The 16904-nt window shown below is 37.4% G+C and overlaps 1 protein-coding gene across 1 annotated transcript in view; it reads right to left on the bottom strand.

Moving 5' to 3' along the window:
* Positions 1–16904, bottom strand: part of NPAS3 (neuronal PAS domain protein 3) — a 625842-nt gene that overhangs the window by 438688 nt on the left and 170250 nt on the right. The gene's annotated exons all lie outside the window — the stretch shown is intronic.

Genomic DNA, 16904 nt, shown 5'->3' with positions numbered 1-16904 from the left:
GATTCCCAAGAATGCTGTGTACATGTGGGGTTTATCTGCATAGATGCTATTGCTTCTCCTGACCCATTGTAACCCAATTTTGTCTAAATTTGTGCCAAATTCTAACTCTTGGAAAAAGGAGGTTAAAAGCAGATGACCAAAGTGTGTGCCACCTCTGACAAGGGTTGCAGTGCAGCCAAGATGACCAAACAGGTTGTACAGTAGCTTCTGAGCCACAGAAGTTTAAGTCTAGCACAATAATGTAAACCTTCCTGGATTTCATGAAGCTGCTCTTCATGAGTTGTTCAGCTGTCCTTGCCGTGGGAACAGCAACCTTTGTTGGAGGGATGAGCAAGCAGTTACACAGTTACTTGGTTCACATTTCTGATTGTAATTCACTACCACATATATGTCAGACTGACAACTTTTTGGTCAGAAAGGACCTTGTGCTTTACACCGAAGCAAGTAGAAATCCAAAGACATGTAGTCCCGTTGCATCAATGTATCACTTGCTACCACCCACATGCAACACCTGAAGGTAACTCCTATTTTACTCCTGGGCTATTTGTTTAATTGGTGTAAAACTGCTGAATGCACATTGTGATGACAGTGGGTAACCACTAGGGTCTTCCCCTGATCTTTCCCTGAATGCTTAACAAGTTATATTCCCTACACAATTCTATACTAATAGCAACTATATTTAAAAAGACAGCCTGGCTAAGAAATAGAGATGGTGAGGTGAAGATACGGGAGGAAATGGGACATCCTTACCCACAGGTAAAGATACACCATCCTACTGAATGCCACACTAAAGTACATACTTGTCTTTATGAACTCTATATAGACTATTAGCAGCTAGATTTATAAGTTATATTCTAGGTGAAAAGTACCTGAAAAATAAGATTTCACAATGCTCGTTGCAGATGCACCTCTGTCCAATTTCAATTTTTGTAAAATCCCTCAAAAGATGTATTAAATATAGCTGATAGAAATGTTTTATGTTTACATAGAAACCTGGCAGCTACAGCTCTGTGAGGTGTGAACTGTCCAATTAATTTCAGTGAAATAAGATTAAGATACCCTATACAAGCTAAATACCTACAACAGCAACATAAGGGAGAGGCAGGCAAGTGTCTCTGTCAATTGTTTGCAAGTGAAATCTCATTTTCATGGCACAAGGGATGGCGTTTACTACTTGCCATCATACTTCTTTTTCTCCAGAAGCCAAGCCTGAGGACATCAAGTCCCCAAATCAAGTTTCAGGAATCCAGAAGAGCTGAGATTCTACATCTATTCTGAAAGTCTGCACCAAGAGGTTCACACCTTCTTTCCAAAGCACTTAATTACACCTCTATGTAAGAAGAGGGCCTTTTGGAGATCCCTAGTAAAACAAATCAGAAACTTTACAGATCTCAGCAACTTTTGAAATTGAAAGAAGTTAGAAATTGAATGGTGATAGAATATTCCTTAGCAACACCACTAAATCCACAATTTACAAGTCCTGTATAGAGTTCAGAAGATTGCTGAAACTGAATAATATATTGCAAAGTAAACTTATATTATGCATTGCTGTACCACTAATAGTGTGCAGTGGAAGTCAGTTAAGCTGAAAGGTAAGGCTACCTGTGTAAGTAAACAGCATCCTTTGAAAGCCACCTATGTGTATTCAAGCTTTTACAATAAAAAAATCCCAAAGTACAAGGGATGGGGAGCTACTATAACAGACATACAAGAGAAACTCCTCAGAAACACTATTATCAATAACACATTTTTCCTCCCAGCCATTTGGTATACTGTCATTTGTGGAAGCTTCACCAAGTGACTCAAGTCAAGGAGTTTGTAACTTGTAGCACTCTCCTCTTGGCATCAGTGCATTAAGCTAAATTTAGAAACAGTGTCTGTCAAAATGTGCACGCAAGTCCTAATTTCTACTCTACATAATTCCACTAGTGAAATACACTTGTAGCGTTGGACACTGTAGTTATTCTGATACAATGGGTCCTTAATTTGGGAGCAGTGATTGTCTCAGCAGGATGCAGGAATTCATTAGATACGACCTAAACATCACTGTTAATCCTCTCTGGCACCTGTGATTCTGATAGGCAACATCAGCTTCATCTTCAGATGCTTTAAACAGAGCAAAGTGCTGGCACTGGTAATCCCAAGAGGATGCTAGCGAAGAAGGGTGTGAAGCTCACAACAGAAAGCAGTGGTGCTGACACAGAAGCAAAACTCATCTTGGGTCCTGTCATGTCACATCAGGATTAGAGGTGGATCTTGGTAACATAAATGAACTTGCTAGAGTATCAGGCCACAAAAACTTAAAAATACCCACAGGCTCTCCTAATGAGAAAAATAAAAGTGTGGGAAACTATTCCCATGTTTACTAAGTGGATTTCAAAAACACTCAGAAAGCACCAAGAAAGCAAGCATCGCACCTATAAGAGCTCTTACATGATGATAGAGAAGGTCCCCCAACAGACAAGCAAATCTACATAAGCTATCCACAGTACCAACAAGAAAGTAACAGTGGGAAATATACCTAAGAGATATAAATATTGCTCCCTCTTTGCCTTCTGTGGAGAAGGGGAAAGAGCTCAGATAATTCGATCAGAGTGCATCACTGTATGATATCAAAGGATGATGTTATACAATGGCAAAACTTCATGTGTTCCCTTAAGAACATACTTCTCAAAGAATTTCCACACACAGAGTCCACTAAAGAAGACTAAGAGGTTTCCAGCTGCTAGCTCCTGATAATTCTGAGATGCAATACCATATAAACAGGATATTCAATGGCTAGAAAACTAATGCTATTTTAGATAGTAGGTTTCTAAAATATATATTATTTTTCCTTTTAGGGCCTTTCCAGATGGAATGATATAAAGGGAGTCTGGCTTTTACAGATGAAAATGTACAATAAATACTACCATATAATTTTAAAATGGTGTACACAACATTTCTAAAGTAGATTTTCTATTGAAGACACAGCAGATGCAGAAGACATGATAATATGGTGTTGCATAAAAGTTTTATTGATACTCATAACTCACTTGTGATTTCATTGTGCTTGTGGTCATTCCAAGCTTAACCTGCTTCATATTTTATTTCACATCATTTTATATATTTTTATATTCATAAGCATATACATGCATCCATATCTGTGTGCACACCCACATCCTCCACATGTCTGACAGATCATCATCTGTCACTTTAAAGATGGGACAATCACAGCTCCTAATTTTTGCAGCATATAATGGCAATCAAACATGTTACAGCATATCAACAGATGCACTGACCTACATTAGCAAGGATTTTTTAGCATATCAATACCTCGGTTCTGTGTCTCAGATCAGGCGGTAAAAATCAGTGAAATAATTTAATTCCATGAGTTTGCATTTTGAATGAAAACAGGGGAATGGTTGTGGTTACAAATAAATATTTCTGTCTGCAATTTCAAAATATAGCATGTAAGCAGATATATTGCAGACTTGTCCAGTTTCAGAAAGGCAGCTAGCATTTACATTTTACCTACACTGTTCCCTTAAACCTGACGCAGGCAAGACCCCTTAAGTGGGGCGGCTTAGAGATGTTGGTCTCCTCCTGCTCAGCCCCACATAACAGCACCAGTGGGGTTTTATGGCACCCTCACTGTACTTGTCATAAATAGCAATTGGATTTGGGGCGATGACCATAAAACAAGATTTGAGGGACAGACGGGCTGCTGAGCTCCAGATACAACGGCTCCAGCCAACGGACAGCTTGTCTGTGGTGTGCTGTCATAGTTTTTGCTCATTTTCATTAACTACAAGCAGAGAAGTATGGCAAACTCTCACAAAGGATGCACGGTATTTTTGATAATTCTATTGAAATCCTCCCTGATTTCAGGAGAAACTTTACAAGTGCAACAGTATACCACAACAGTGCACTTTTTCTTGTAATACTAAACGATATCATACTTGTTAATTCAGCTGTTATCGACCACTAGCAAATTTCTTAAGCCTCTAACAACAATATGGATTAGTAGCAGCAAAACCAGATACAATACAACAATAATACTTAATATCTAATAATGTTTATAACAAGCTTTATAGAGAATGAAGCTATATGCACATGTGTGTATTTTTATATTAGTCTAGTCTTTTAAATTCAAGGATCAAAAGGTCCACTATAAACATTATCCAACCCTCTAAAGGCTGTAGTCAGATGGACGTTATATCCATTTCACAGAAATCAGATATGTGGAAAGGATGTGCAACATTAGAGCACGCAATGAATCTGTGAGAAAAAAAAAATTTAAAAAAAATGGACTGGAGCCAAGTGATCCAATCCCATCAACCCCCTGTTTCAATTATGTATGTCCTTCTGTGTGCATTGTTTTCCAACATAAAGAATAGAAGAATGCTTACTTGCTATTGAGTTTAGTTGTACTATTACATAAGGAAATAAATTTATGCTGCTCCTGAGTCCACAGGTGTGCATTTGTACAATTCTATACGAGATACACTAGAAAGATCCTCTTCTCTTGTTCTTACCTTGTTCTATGTTAATATGACATGACATAGTATTGTCATACTTTGGACATTTTTATTTTTAGATCAACTTCAGATGCCTTGCTCTTTTTTTAATAACCTATTTACATCATTTCTGTATTTATATCAATGCAATGTAGTGGATGAGTATGATAATTTAATATGAATATTTATAAATTCTGATCTATTACAGGAATAATCTATCACCTGTTGCCTCACTTAGCCACATTCTTGAGAAGAATCATTTCTGGGACTTCAAACTGACCACTGCAAACAGTAAAGGCAGTTCAGCCCATTTATAACAGCAGATACATAGAAAAGCTGACTTAATGCCTGGGCAATTCATTAAGATAATGTCCAAGCCCACCTACAGCTGGCCACCCATAGGCCATGTTCTGGCCCATAAAAATCTGCTTTCATTTCACTGATCTCATGGGACAATTATACTTAATTAGAAGTTCAAAGAATGGAATAGCATCAATATTGAAATGACCCAATTATTTGGAATAGTTATTTTGCTGCTGTGTGACTCTTCTTATGCCTGAGGTTTTTTTCAAAAGTGTTCGTTAAAAGTGACATCTCAAAAAGAGTGTTCAATCCAAGTGGATATTCATCTGAACAGCAGTGCACATTTTCAGACTCCAAAAAAAGATTTAGACTTGGGGAAAGATGGAGGAAGTAAAGAATCATAGAATCATTTAGGTTGGAAAAGACCTTCAAGATCATCGAGTCCAACCATCATCCATGACCACTAAACCATGTTATGGAGTACCTCGTCTACGTGCTTTTTTTAATACCTCCAGGGATGGTGACTCCACCACTTCCCTGGGCAGCCTGTTCCAATGTCTGACAACCCTTTCAGTAAAGAAATTTTTCCTAATATCCAACCTAAAGCAGAGTAACCTGCACTTCATAATTGCACATATTGCAGTTGAAAAGTCCAGTCTAGCAAGTCAGCATCACCACTAGTGGCAGCAGGAGCCTAGAGCCTCCTATTGTCAAGGGTTTTTTGTTATTGTTCTCTTTTTCTAAAGGTTATGCTCTAGAGAGCTTACAAATATGCATGAAACTGGATATTTTTCCAGTATAGTAGATACGAGTACAAAACAATGAAGCAAGAGAGATAATGTTCTTGTAGATGTGAATTAAAAGAAGAAAAAAAATCCTCTCCAACTTCCTAAGAATAACTCCATTAGTTTTGAAAAGCTGGAAGTATGTTAACGTGTTTACCTCTAATTTCTACACAGTATTTTGCCATCTTTGGGGATTTTTTTCTTTTGAGACAACTTTTTTACTTGATGTTTTCTCCCTTTCTTTGCTTTTTTTCTGCTGTCCTATTCATAGACTTCCTTTTCACACAGATTGTTTCTGAACTGAGAGTACAAGAACTTTAAGACTAATAAAAAACAGTTACGCTGTTTAAAAGAGAAGAGTACTTTTGTGAGGGTAAAGCCCCTCAAAGAAGAGGAAAGGAGGAGAATCAAAAGCCACATTAAATTTTACCACCTTCTTTCTTTTTTAAGTACATCTGAGAAGTCAGACGGGAGATTTTTATGGATTTTTCTACTTGTTTGCTTAGGAGATCCGAACATTGCTCAGTCTCACTATTTATCAATTAATCTAGCATGCAGCCTCAAAGGAAAAAGGTCGACCTGTATTAAAAATTCATCCATCAAAAATTCATCAAAGACTTCAGCATTTTAACTCATGAACCTTTGAACACCTGCATACTTGTCAGATCTGTGGTCATAGTTAACTGGAATCTATAGTTACTACAGTATCTATACTTGCTCTGACATGAGCTGCATGAGGAGACTTTCAGGTGGAAACGCAGTACATAACCTAGAGAGCCACACTGCTTCCTCAAACTGTTCTTTTCATCAGACAAGGGATATCTGACATCTGACTAAGTTCAAAGTCAGTCAAAGCAGGCCCTTTCAATGAGCAAACACTTTTCAGGGGCGTTCATTTATGCCACACCATAAATATCACCATTCTTACGGGGCAAAAGTTGCCAAAAACGTAAACAAAACCATTATCTGACATCATCAATGGCATAGTCCACAAATTGAAGCCATTTAATGCTGTCCAAGAAAAATTAATGTTTTCAGAAGACTATTTTTAATGTGTGAAGAAAGCTGTATAGTATATGCTGAAGTTAAAGCTGGAACCTTCAAGTTCAAGGTAAAAACTCTGCTGCTTAACTAATGCACTGCTCATAGCTGTCATCATTAATTTATGTTAGCCTCTGTAAACATCAAGAGTATAATAGGCCAATTTCACAACTAAATATAGATGCACATTTTGCCCTTATATAAATGGCAGATTGCTGCTGTAGATCATCACTGCAGCAACACGTCAGTAAAGATGCACTGTTTGATGGTCTGATGCTCACACAATATATAAAACCAGTTGTAATGGTTGTTTGGAAGCAAAGTGTAACATAGCAGCAAAATTTCATTTGTTCCACAAACTCAGGATATATTAAGCTTGGCTGACAAAGACTGTTTGATGTGCTAAATCAGTTTGACCTTCATTTTTGCTTTATATTTCTCATTTAACACATGAAATGACCATTATTTTTTCACTATATAGGAAAATATCACAGAACTGGTTTCTATTAAAAAAACCCCTCTTTTCCTTGTAGATAGCAAAAATACATTTTGCCAAATGTGCTTTAACAATTATTGTAAAAATAATGTGCAACTCATGCAAAAAAAATAATACCTATATTAACCCAAGCTTTTTATTACATTAGTGAGACTTGGGGTGGTTTTTTAGGGGTTGTTGTTTGACAGAATAGGTTTCTTTTATTTTCAATATGTAAATGTGGTTCAAAGAAAAGGTTTGTGTATGCTTGAACTAATCATTAAATTGAATGTTTTATCGCCAATAAGCACCTTTGTTGCAACGTTTAAATAAGAGGATTTATTTCCAAAGTGAGTCATTAGAACATAATAATAGGAACCTGGCAGGTTTATAAGGACTACAAACTCACCATCCTACACTTCCTTTGAAAACTAATGTACACTTTGATACATCAACAATTAAGCGAGCTGTGATACACCAGTTCAAACCCAAACTCTACAACCAGAGCACTACTGTTTTGATCTTTTTTTCTTCCTATGTTGAACTAAGCAATTGCCAGCCTCATAATAATAGAGAAACTGCAGTTTTATCAAGCAATTTTGCAGCACCCAATAAACAGCACTTTACCTTGGAGCAACTTGTACATTTCACACCTTAAATTTCTATTTACCAAATCAGCTAATCACTTCACAATTGAACTTCTCAGAACAAAAAATTATCAATTAAAGTGGTTGAAACTCCTGCAAATTATCATTTAGGAATGAAGTAATTGCTTTCATCAGGGCAGAAAAGCCCGCCAGAACAGAAATGTCACTTCAGATTAGTGTTCTCACTCCTGAAGCTATGGATGACACAGCTGATATAAGACTAAATGCCAAGACCAATCAATTGCTTTTGTGGCTCTGTTCTGAGCTGCTGTAAAAGGGGCCATTTTCTAGGATCTACTCTTCATTATAGTAAATGCTATCTCCTTGGTAACATAATTCCATTTCTCATAAATTCCGTCTGAGAGCATTGTCCTAACAATGGATGTTTGTGGAAAAGAATGCTGTTGGTTTAATGCAAAGAAATTAAGTGTGAACGGCTGTCAAAGTACTACAGTTTGCTTGTTCTTAAACATAAATTGAAGTCTTTACATTAAAAACAGAGTGCTTTGGCGGAAATGAATGTTCTGAACAAGTGTAATATATTGCATTTGAAAGTGGCGTGTTTCTGATTGAGAGTTTAGACTTTTTTTGTATACCTATGTTCTGTCTATAGTGGCCACACTCGTCCCTAGCAGAGATTTGTCAGTTTAAGAGAGAGTAGATAAACACTCCACTTATTTCACAGCAGTGCAGTTAGGAAATGTGAAACTGCCGAAGAAAACATGCTCTCATTATCATATGACATGCTATTTGTTAGCAGACTCATCTGTGTATAAAAGCCTTCTTTGAACTGAGCCCTTACTGGAAATATCTGTATTTGAATTTGTATTGTTCAGCTTCCTAAAATACTAAGAATCTGAGTTATGGTCTCCAATTAAAAGGATATCTGAGAAGCTAATTTGGTGGAACAGCAGCAATTTCCTGCACTGCTCTCCTCATGACTGAAGTTTAGAAACAAATTCAAGATTACAGATTTTCATTCAAAACAGGATGAAAAGTATTCCTCCTTCAATGAGCATAAGCAATTCCAATTAACAATAACAAGAGTTATGTGACAGGAGAATATATTACCAAATATGTAAAGAAGTAATTTATTCAGCATTAAGATGAAAAGTGCAATTTTACTATAGTATTTCTATGGGTAACCAAAGAAATAGCACAGGTACACTACTGCCAGATTGTGACTACAGCCCTGAATGTTGGCAATCTCACAAACATATGAAAACCTGCACCCATTATGTGATTTGGGGAAAACAAGCGCACAAGAGAGTCGTGAAGTTACTGCATATGACGTGTACCTGCTTGAAGCAAAAGTAGTGCTTCAAATTGCAAAGCGATAGCATATTTGGAGAACCTAGACTAAAGCTATCTCATATACCATATTAAATATGCTATATAGCATACTGCAGTTTAAATACGAGCTTTACACTTTGGGCTAAGTAGCAGTTACTAGATAAATAAATCACTCTGAAACGAACAAACAGAATCCAAATTTCTTATTGTACTCCTTTTGTGAGTACTGTCTTTAAGAAGGAACACTTCAGGTTAGGGGGTTTTGATCTGGTTCTGAATTAATATTTTAAAGAATGAGTGAACAGCTGCTATTTTCCCCAGCTATGTCAGAGCTATTGCAGAAATTTTTGCTGGAATGTTTGTTATCAGCTACGGCCATTATTTTCCATAACATTATTTTACCAGTGGTAGCTCTGGCATAAACAGCTGCCCAGTTAAAAAAACCCCAAAAAACCAAACAACTTTTTTTTTTTTTTTTTTTAAATAAAAGCTGTGTCTGTGCAAGGTAGTTTGTCTATACCATGAAGTTTTACTACTGCCGAAAGGCCCAAGAGCACAATGTTGCATTCAGACATCCCCTGTTTGGTCTTTACAGATGACCTAAATAGGGATTTTGTTAGAGTTGGCTGTGCTTTCTGTAACTATCCGCTCCAATTTAGTTTCCAGAGCGAGGAAAAAAGGCAGGAATTCCAACCTCTCTCTTGCACTGCTGCCACATAAATAATCTCTTGGTGGTGTGCTCTCAATTACTATATATCAAGATCTGTTCTGAAGAAAATAAAATGCTTTATCTGCCTACTCACTTTTACAATTATCATCCTCATCATCTCATAATTCTCTCCTTCCCATCTAAAAGTTATGCTTACACTGATGGGTCTATGCTGAACATATGCAAGTTGTAGTTTCAAACCCCACCAATGGGAGTCTTGACAAGACCTTTTGTGAAGAAGCTTTGAAGGGATATAGGACACACTGGCACTGCAATCCAAAGGAGCTACTGCAGTTTACAGAGACACTACTGAGCTATCTTAAAACTGACAACAATATAACTTCACCAGGACAGACAATGAGCTACACGACCAATGTCAGCTCTGAGCCCTGTGTGTTTTTTGCTGCCTGTGATAAAACCTATACTGATAGAGGTCACTCTGTCATTGATACTCAAGCTACCCGGTTTAAAAATACCTTCCACACATCTGAAAAAAAACCAAAAACGCAACCACCTGTCTGGATGGTGATGTAGATACATCTGTTGAATGCTCAAAACCAAGCAGCGCACGCAAAATTTTTCTTTTGCAGTCTTAGGAAGACCCTGTTGCCTGTGCAAGCCTCCAGAAGCTCACTGATGGATTTACTGAAGCTCATTTTTCCAGAAGCACAAGCTCCACTCTCCAAGGTGCAGTGTTAGCTGCTGAACCATTGCCTCGGTAGAGTATGACTGAGCTGCAAGGCCTTTCACTTTTAGCCCCCTTGATTTCAACCCTGAGCAGTTTAGTGTAAATTAATTTCAGTAGATCACAAGACAGCAAGGTTTTCACAAGCAGGTATCTCTTTCACACGTACCACCAGTGAAATAACTTTATTACTGCTTACATATTCCATGACAGGCTACAGCTCCACAGATGTCCCTTGCACAGGGACTACATTTACTCTCTATTTAACCCTCTGGAACAAGGGCAACTCTGTAACTGTCATGCAAACACTGGTGAAGGGCAGAAGAATTTGGGGGGGGAAAAAGTCTGGCCACAAAACAGTAATTGATCAAACAGGAAAAAAAATGCACAATTTTTATGCCACCTGTTTTTTCAAGTCAAAAGTAATGGTTTAGTGTTTTTAACTGGTGGTGTTACAGCAGTGTATGAAGATTTAAGAAACAAAACCAGACAAGCACATAGGTTTGGACACAGAACAATGACTTAAAAAAAACCCAAACCAATACACAAAACCCCATCATTCTTCCATAAATCAGTACTAACATGCATTTTCCAAGGCTGGCTTTCTACCTCCTACCTGTTTCTTGGGGGAATTAGGCCATACCTACATGTCCTTACAGGATCATGAAAGACCTGCCAAATACCGCAGAATCTTACAATTAGTTTAGCAAGAGGGAACCCTTCCCCAGACTTTAATCAGAATGTCCAGGCAACCATACGTATGTGTTTCCACTAGCACACAACTAGCATTATAGTTTACAGGTTAGTAAAAAAAGCCTCATGAAGCAACATGTTACTGTGCACAGTGCTCCACAAGTCTCTCCTCAGCTCTAATTACAAACTTTCTGGTTTTATTAGTTGTAAAAAGATAGTTTAAGAACAAAGTACATCCCACAGATTCAAACTAAATAATGCTCATGCCCTTAAAATAACCTTTTCAGGCGGTATGAAACACATTAACGAGCCCCAGAAACATAAGAAACACACAAAAGATCCATATTGTCCCCTTTCTTCCATTCTACCTTCCATTCCATTCATAATAAATGAATAAATAAAAGAAAACCTACACATAAGGGTTAAAGTGCTCAGTCCCCAAAGCAATTAATTTTATATTTAACGTTTTATTAAAAAAAACCACTGCCTGCATCATCATGTTTCAGTGCATTACAGTAGCACTGCATAAGTGTAACAAGTTGATGGAAATTCTTTCTACTTTCAGGCTGTTACAACCTTCTTTAGGAAATAACCTTTCAGTTGAATTTTTTCATGCTGGTTCTCAGCTGGTCCCCAGAATGAAATTTTATATGCAGATAGATAAAAGTTCATTGAACCATTTTTTAGTTATATGACTGTGTGGATATTAGGTGCATAACAGAAAGACTTACAGGTCATATGAAAAAGACATGATATTGTTATCTTTTCAGCAGTTTTGATACAGTCAGATAAAAATGAGACCCACATTGATTGCAGTTGCAGAAGGAAGAGTTTCCTCCTTGTTCCATTTACAGATATCAATACTGGCCACACACATTATTGGGCTCATGTGTTTCCTGAAAAGCCAAGAAAAGTCTACTGTCAGAGGTTATACACTCAACCCAGACCATGAACTGCCTCTTGCAGTGGTAATTGCTGTGCTGGAGGTATGTCTCTACGTATTTTAGTTTTCAGGCACTTGTAGCAGAACCAAGATCTAATTTCTAAATAAGGCTTTCAGATATGGTATAGCCAAAACCAATTCTCCTCAGAACCAGTTTAATTGGTCAGAGTACTCCTGCTGCCGCAAGCATTTTATGAACAAAGTAGTGATATGCCAAAACCTTTCCTTTAAACGCACGCATCAATTACAATCCTAAAACTTTAAAAAGCAACACTTAACCAAAAGCTTCAAAGCTTTAACAGTTGAGACATAAATGTCACGTCTTAAGTAATGCTTACCTTCTTCAGTAATATTCAGCTACAAGCAAGAGTAGCAATACCATCAGTGCGCATGTATCAAAGACACTAAAATTATCAGTGCTCTGAAATAACTGCCCAACAGCCGTCCGGGCTACGCCTCCACCAAGGAGTAAAGCTCCTTGCAAAAACAATTCCTCAGAAAGGGCCAACCAGCCACAGAGCTCAAGAAACATGAGCGACAGCAAGCCACAAAAAAAAAAAAAAAAAAGCAAGAGCCAAAAGTAAGCACCCCTTCTGAAAAGCTCCTTGCCTTGAGTGGCTGCTTAATTACTCAGCAGGTAAAGCACCTCCCTGCAAAGTCTCACAGGTCTAGATCAGAGAGGAATATTATTACCTAGGAACTATCTTCATCATAAGGCAGGCCATATAATGTTACCCAGTAATTCTGGTTTCTTTTGCAAAAGTATCAATCCTAATCTGGAAACTCCAAGAAGTAAAGAATTTCTATTGCTAAGCAGCTGCAATGTTTAAATTAGCCTCACCATTAACATTTTGGGGTTTATTTTCAGTTTCAGCTTTGCTGAATTCAGCTTTCAGTCACTGAATCTTGTGATTCCTTTGTCCACTAAACAATAGAAACTCCAAATATCTGCTATCTTCTTCCTGTCTGGGTAATTACAGGCCATGATCAAGTCACCCTTTTAACCTTCCCTTTGACAAGAGACTCGATTGACTGAATAAACTCAGTCATTGTATGTTTTCCAGTCTTCATCTAGCAGTCTCTTCTTTTCAACATAAAAACAACTAAAAAATTTCCAACACTGAACCCAGTAGCAATCATCAGTAGGTAACATCATTTTCCATGTTCAATATTTCAATTGATATATTTAAAAATTATTTCAGTCCATATCTGAAACAGCATCATACTGGGCTACGGTGCTCTGCTACTCATAAGAAAACTTAAGTTTTTCAATTTGGCATTCACAGAAGACACACTGAGATATAACTATGAACTACAGTGTCAGTTATGCGTTTCTTCCTGTGTGTTATTCCTAGCCAGTGATGGTATTATGTTTCAGAAATGGAAACAGATCTGGTAAGTTCCATAGGCTACAGAGCATGCAAAATGAGAGAAAAACATTAATTCATTAATGCCAGAAACCAACATATTTTCTCCCAAGCATGTAGAATTATTTTAGTCTAATCTGGATTGATTCTCTGCAATCACTTGCTCTGAAGACAAGCAGGCAAGAGTTTCTTCTATACCACCTCAGATTTTCTGGTGTAAAATGGCAGAATTGGGTTAAAATGGCAGAACTCAGAAACAAGCAGAGACATTCTGTAAAAGTTTCTTAATTTCCCTCAGCACGAGACAAGCATTTTTCACTTATCCAGACTTAATTTTTTTCTGTTTTCTAAATGAGCTGAAATTCCTCAGAGAGAGGAAGGCTCCCATGCTTCCCAGTACAGACCGCTTGGATTGACCAGACTGTCACCTGCTCAGAACAGTTCCATCAATCACAATAATAATAATAATAAATAAATAATAATAATAAAGAGATAAATACAATTTTATTCCCTCCCTATTCACCCACAGCATGATGCTTTAAAATTATTGGATTTTTAAACTCATCTGACTTGGACCAGAATTTCTCCTCCTAACCTCTGGGCCAACTTCCCCAGTGCTCTGATTTCTACAGCACTGTGAGGCTGACCTGTGAAGGTGAACAGGGATGGAGAGTATTTAAGAGCACTAGTGTGAATCACTGATGGCAAACAGCAAATTTGTCACAGATGGACTGGTGGCAGAATATTATTATTCCTCAAAGGCTGCTGAAAATCAAACCAGCACTGTTTCTCAAGGTGGACAGTATGCTCAGGCCTCAAAAATGTCAGCAGTGGCATTGTTCATGTTCTCCATTTCAAGTCATTGCCCAAGTACTGGATTTTTAGTATACCCAGACACATACACTAAGTAAGCCTCTGTCCCAAAATATTCCCGTGGCCATGGTTTTAATAATGAATTCTTGAGATAATCCCCAAAAGCCATTATTTACACAGATGCTCAAAACATACAAAAAAATTAAGGCAGGATTTTCAAAACTACACAGTGCTGGCATAATTCTGCTCCCGGTGAAAAGATGCCCTGGAAGTTGTGCTTGAAAATGCCACCTTACTCTATTTAAAACCTGTCATCACTGGGATAACCTCAGTCAGGTAAACCAGAAATACTTTGGAGTCAGGAGGAAATAAAACCAATATATACCCATAAACACTGCATGTTAATCTTGGAACTTACCTGTTGATAGATCTACAAGCTCATCGGAAGGAAAAAGAGGTGCAATGACTGCTAGACTGCTAGTAATAGCTACTGAGTGATGCTTAAAACCAGCAATTCTATTAGGTTTGTGGGTGGGGGTTTAGCTACAGAAAAGAAAGAGGAAATGAAGGAACCATCACAAAGAGCTATTATACCTGACGGGCTCTACACAAGACAGATGAAATGTGAGCTTCAGTATTCAAAATAGAAAGGATACAATCATGTCTGGTTAACTTACAGGAAATAGTTCCAGAGACAATTTTATACTAACTACAGTGATTTGAGCAATTTTTAAAAATAATACCAGCCAATTTCTCTCCATTATACTCTGCTGGCAGAAAATAAAACATTTTTCTTTGAAATGATTGCCTCTGGTTTTGTTAAATCATGCAGCCTGTCAACATGTGGTCACCAGTTTTACATGATCTTTCTGCTTCTCTGGAAAAGAATGAATTTGCAGCCTGATCCCTGATATAAATACATAATCTGGCATCAGTTAAAGTTGTTGCTATTACAACAAAAAGATAGGTAAGCAACTGTAATATTGTAATATGAAAAAACATCTAAGTCAAAATGATACAATTTGAATTCAAACATGACAGGGTTTTTGTTTTTCTTAAAAGCTAGTCCTGGCAACTCCTGCCATTGAAGAATTAAGAGCAGGAAAAAAAAAAAAGCAAAAAAAAAAAAGCAGAGTCTAATTCTGTTACCAGATGTGCCTGCCCAACTCCATTGATTTCAAAGGACAACACAGACCCTTAGTGTTAAGTGATTTCATAAGAGTAAATATTTGAAAAACAAAATGAGAAAAAAATTGTGGAATCCTTCTTTTGGTACACAGTTGTTTCAGCTAGCTCACAGCAGCTGAACAAATTAAATCTCCAACCTTTTGCTGTCAAGTGGGAATCATGTACTAATAATCCTATAACTGTTTGATTGGGATATGTGCTCATCTCAACAACGTGACTAAATGTCTGGGAAAAGTGAATGAGGAACAAAACCTCAGAAAGATAAAACACATTAAATTTTACCTTAGTAAACTTATGTTGAATTAACCTTTGAGATACTTTGTTTTTACCATAGAATTTGCCTATTTAATACTCTTTTTACACCAGGGGTTTCAAGTTTGCTCTTTTCTGAACTCCTTTGTATACTGGGTATAGCATACCTCACGTATCTTTTCATCTCTACTTTGGGATGAAGAGATACACAGACTTAATCTTTATAATTAAATCATGACTGTTGACAACAGCAGTTGCTGTGATTTCAGCTTATACACCTATTATTTATATTCTTAGGAATGCCTACTTCAAAAACACACGATAGGAAAAATCATGCTCTTAAGAGCAAGGGAGAAAAAGCAGCTGAAGTGTTCCCCACAATGCAGAAAGAGTCGATGTATCTGTGTGATGCTCAATGCCTTCCAGGCACTTGAGGACTTCACTGAGCAACTGGGTTTACTGTAGCTTTAATAAGGTGCAAATGCTAATTCCCACACCGCTAGCCTGCTGACAAATACTACTAACATGACAAAATGGGATCTTGACTATTGTCCTCATATGACCTGTGGCAGGGGCTACTGAAAATACACCCACGTGTCTGATCCTCCAGTTTGTGACTGTCTCCCATAGAGAAATCAGAGAACAGGAGTCTCATAATTGCCTCCAGCATCCCTAAAAAGTAACAGCCACAAACAGACCAAGGCTGGTACTAGAATTCTGGCCAAGTAGAAGAAACTTTTTCTACCAAGTAGTTTTTAACTGAAATGCCAACACTAAACAGCTTTAGAGTCTTCCGTTAATGGCCAGTATAAAAGAAGGTATTAGCCTGATATGCAAGAACAAAAAACATTAGGAGGAGATTTGGACAGTGAAAAGTAATGACTGCATGACAATAACAGAACAAATTAAATCAGGGTAGGAGTCTGATTTTCAGGTTACTTCAAGATTTGTTTAGACCTACAGCCTTCGAGAACTAAGAATTCTTGTGCTGATTTTAAAAGTCTTATTTAAAATATTTTATGAGTTCAGTTTACATTAAAATCTCAAATAAAATAGCATGGATGCTTTGTGTGGCCATCTGCTACTCTCATCAAGTGTCTGTAGTGACGAAAATGAGGATTCTAGTAGTTTTACTGTGGAGATAATTGAAGCCTTTCTAAGAATAATTTCTATTCAGTTCTTTAGAGCCAAATTTTGCCCTTGGATCTGCACTC

This window comes from Haliaeetus leucocephalus, unplaced genomic scaffold, assembly GCF_000737465.1.
Source record: "Haliaeetus leucocephalus isolate CR32 unplaced genomic scaffold, Haliaeetus_leucocephalus-4.0 Scaffold932, whole genome shotgun sequence".
Taxonomy (NCBI): domain Eukaryota; kingdom Metazoa; phylum Chordata; class Aves; order Accipitriformes; family Accipitridae; genus Haliaeetus; species Haliaeetus leucocephalus.
Note: the sequence above shows the minus strand (reverse complement) of the source record. Positions and strands in the feature narration are given on the sequence as shown.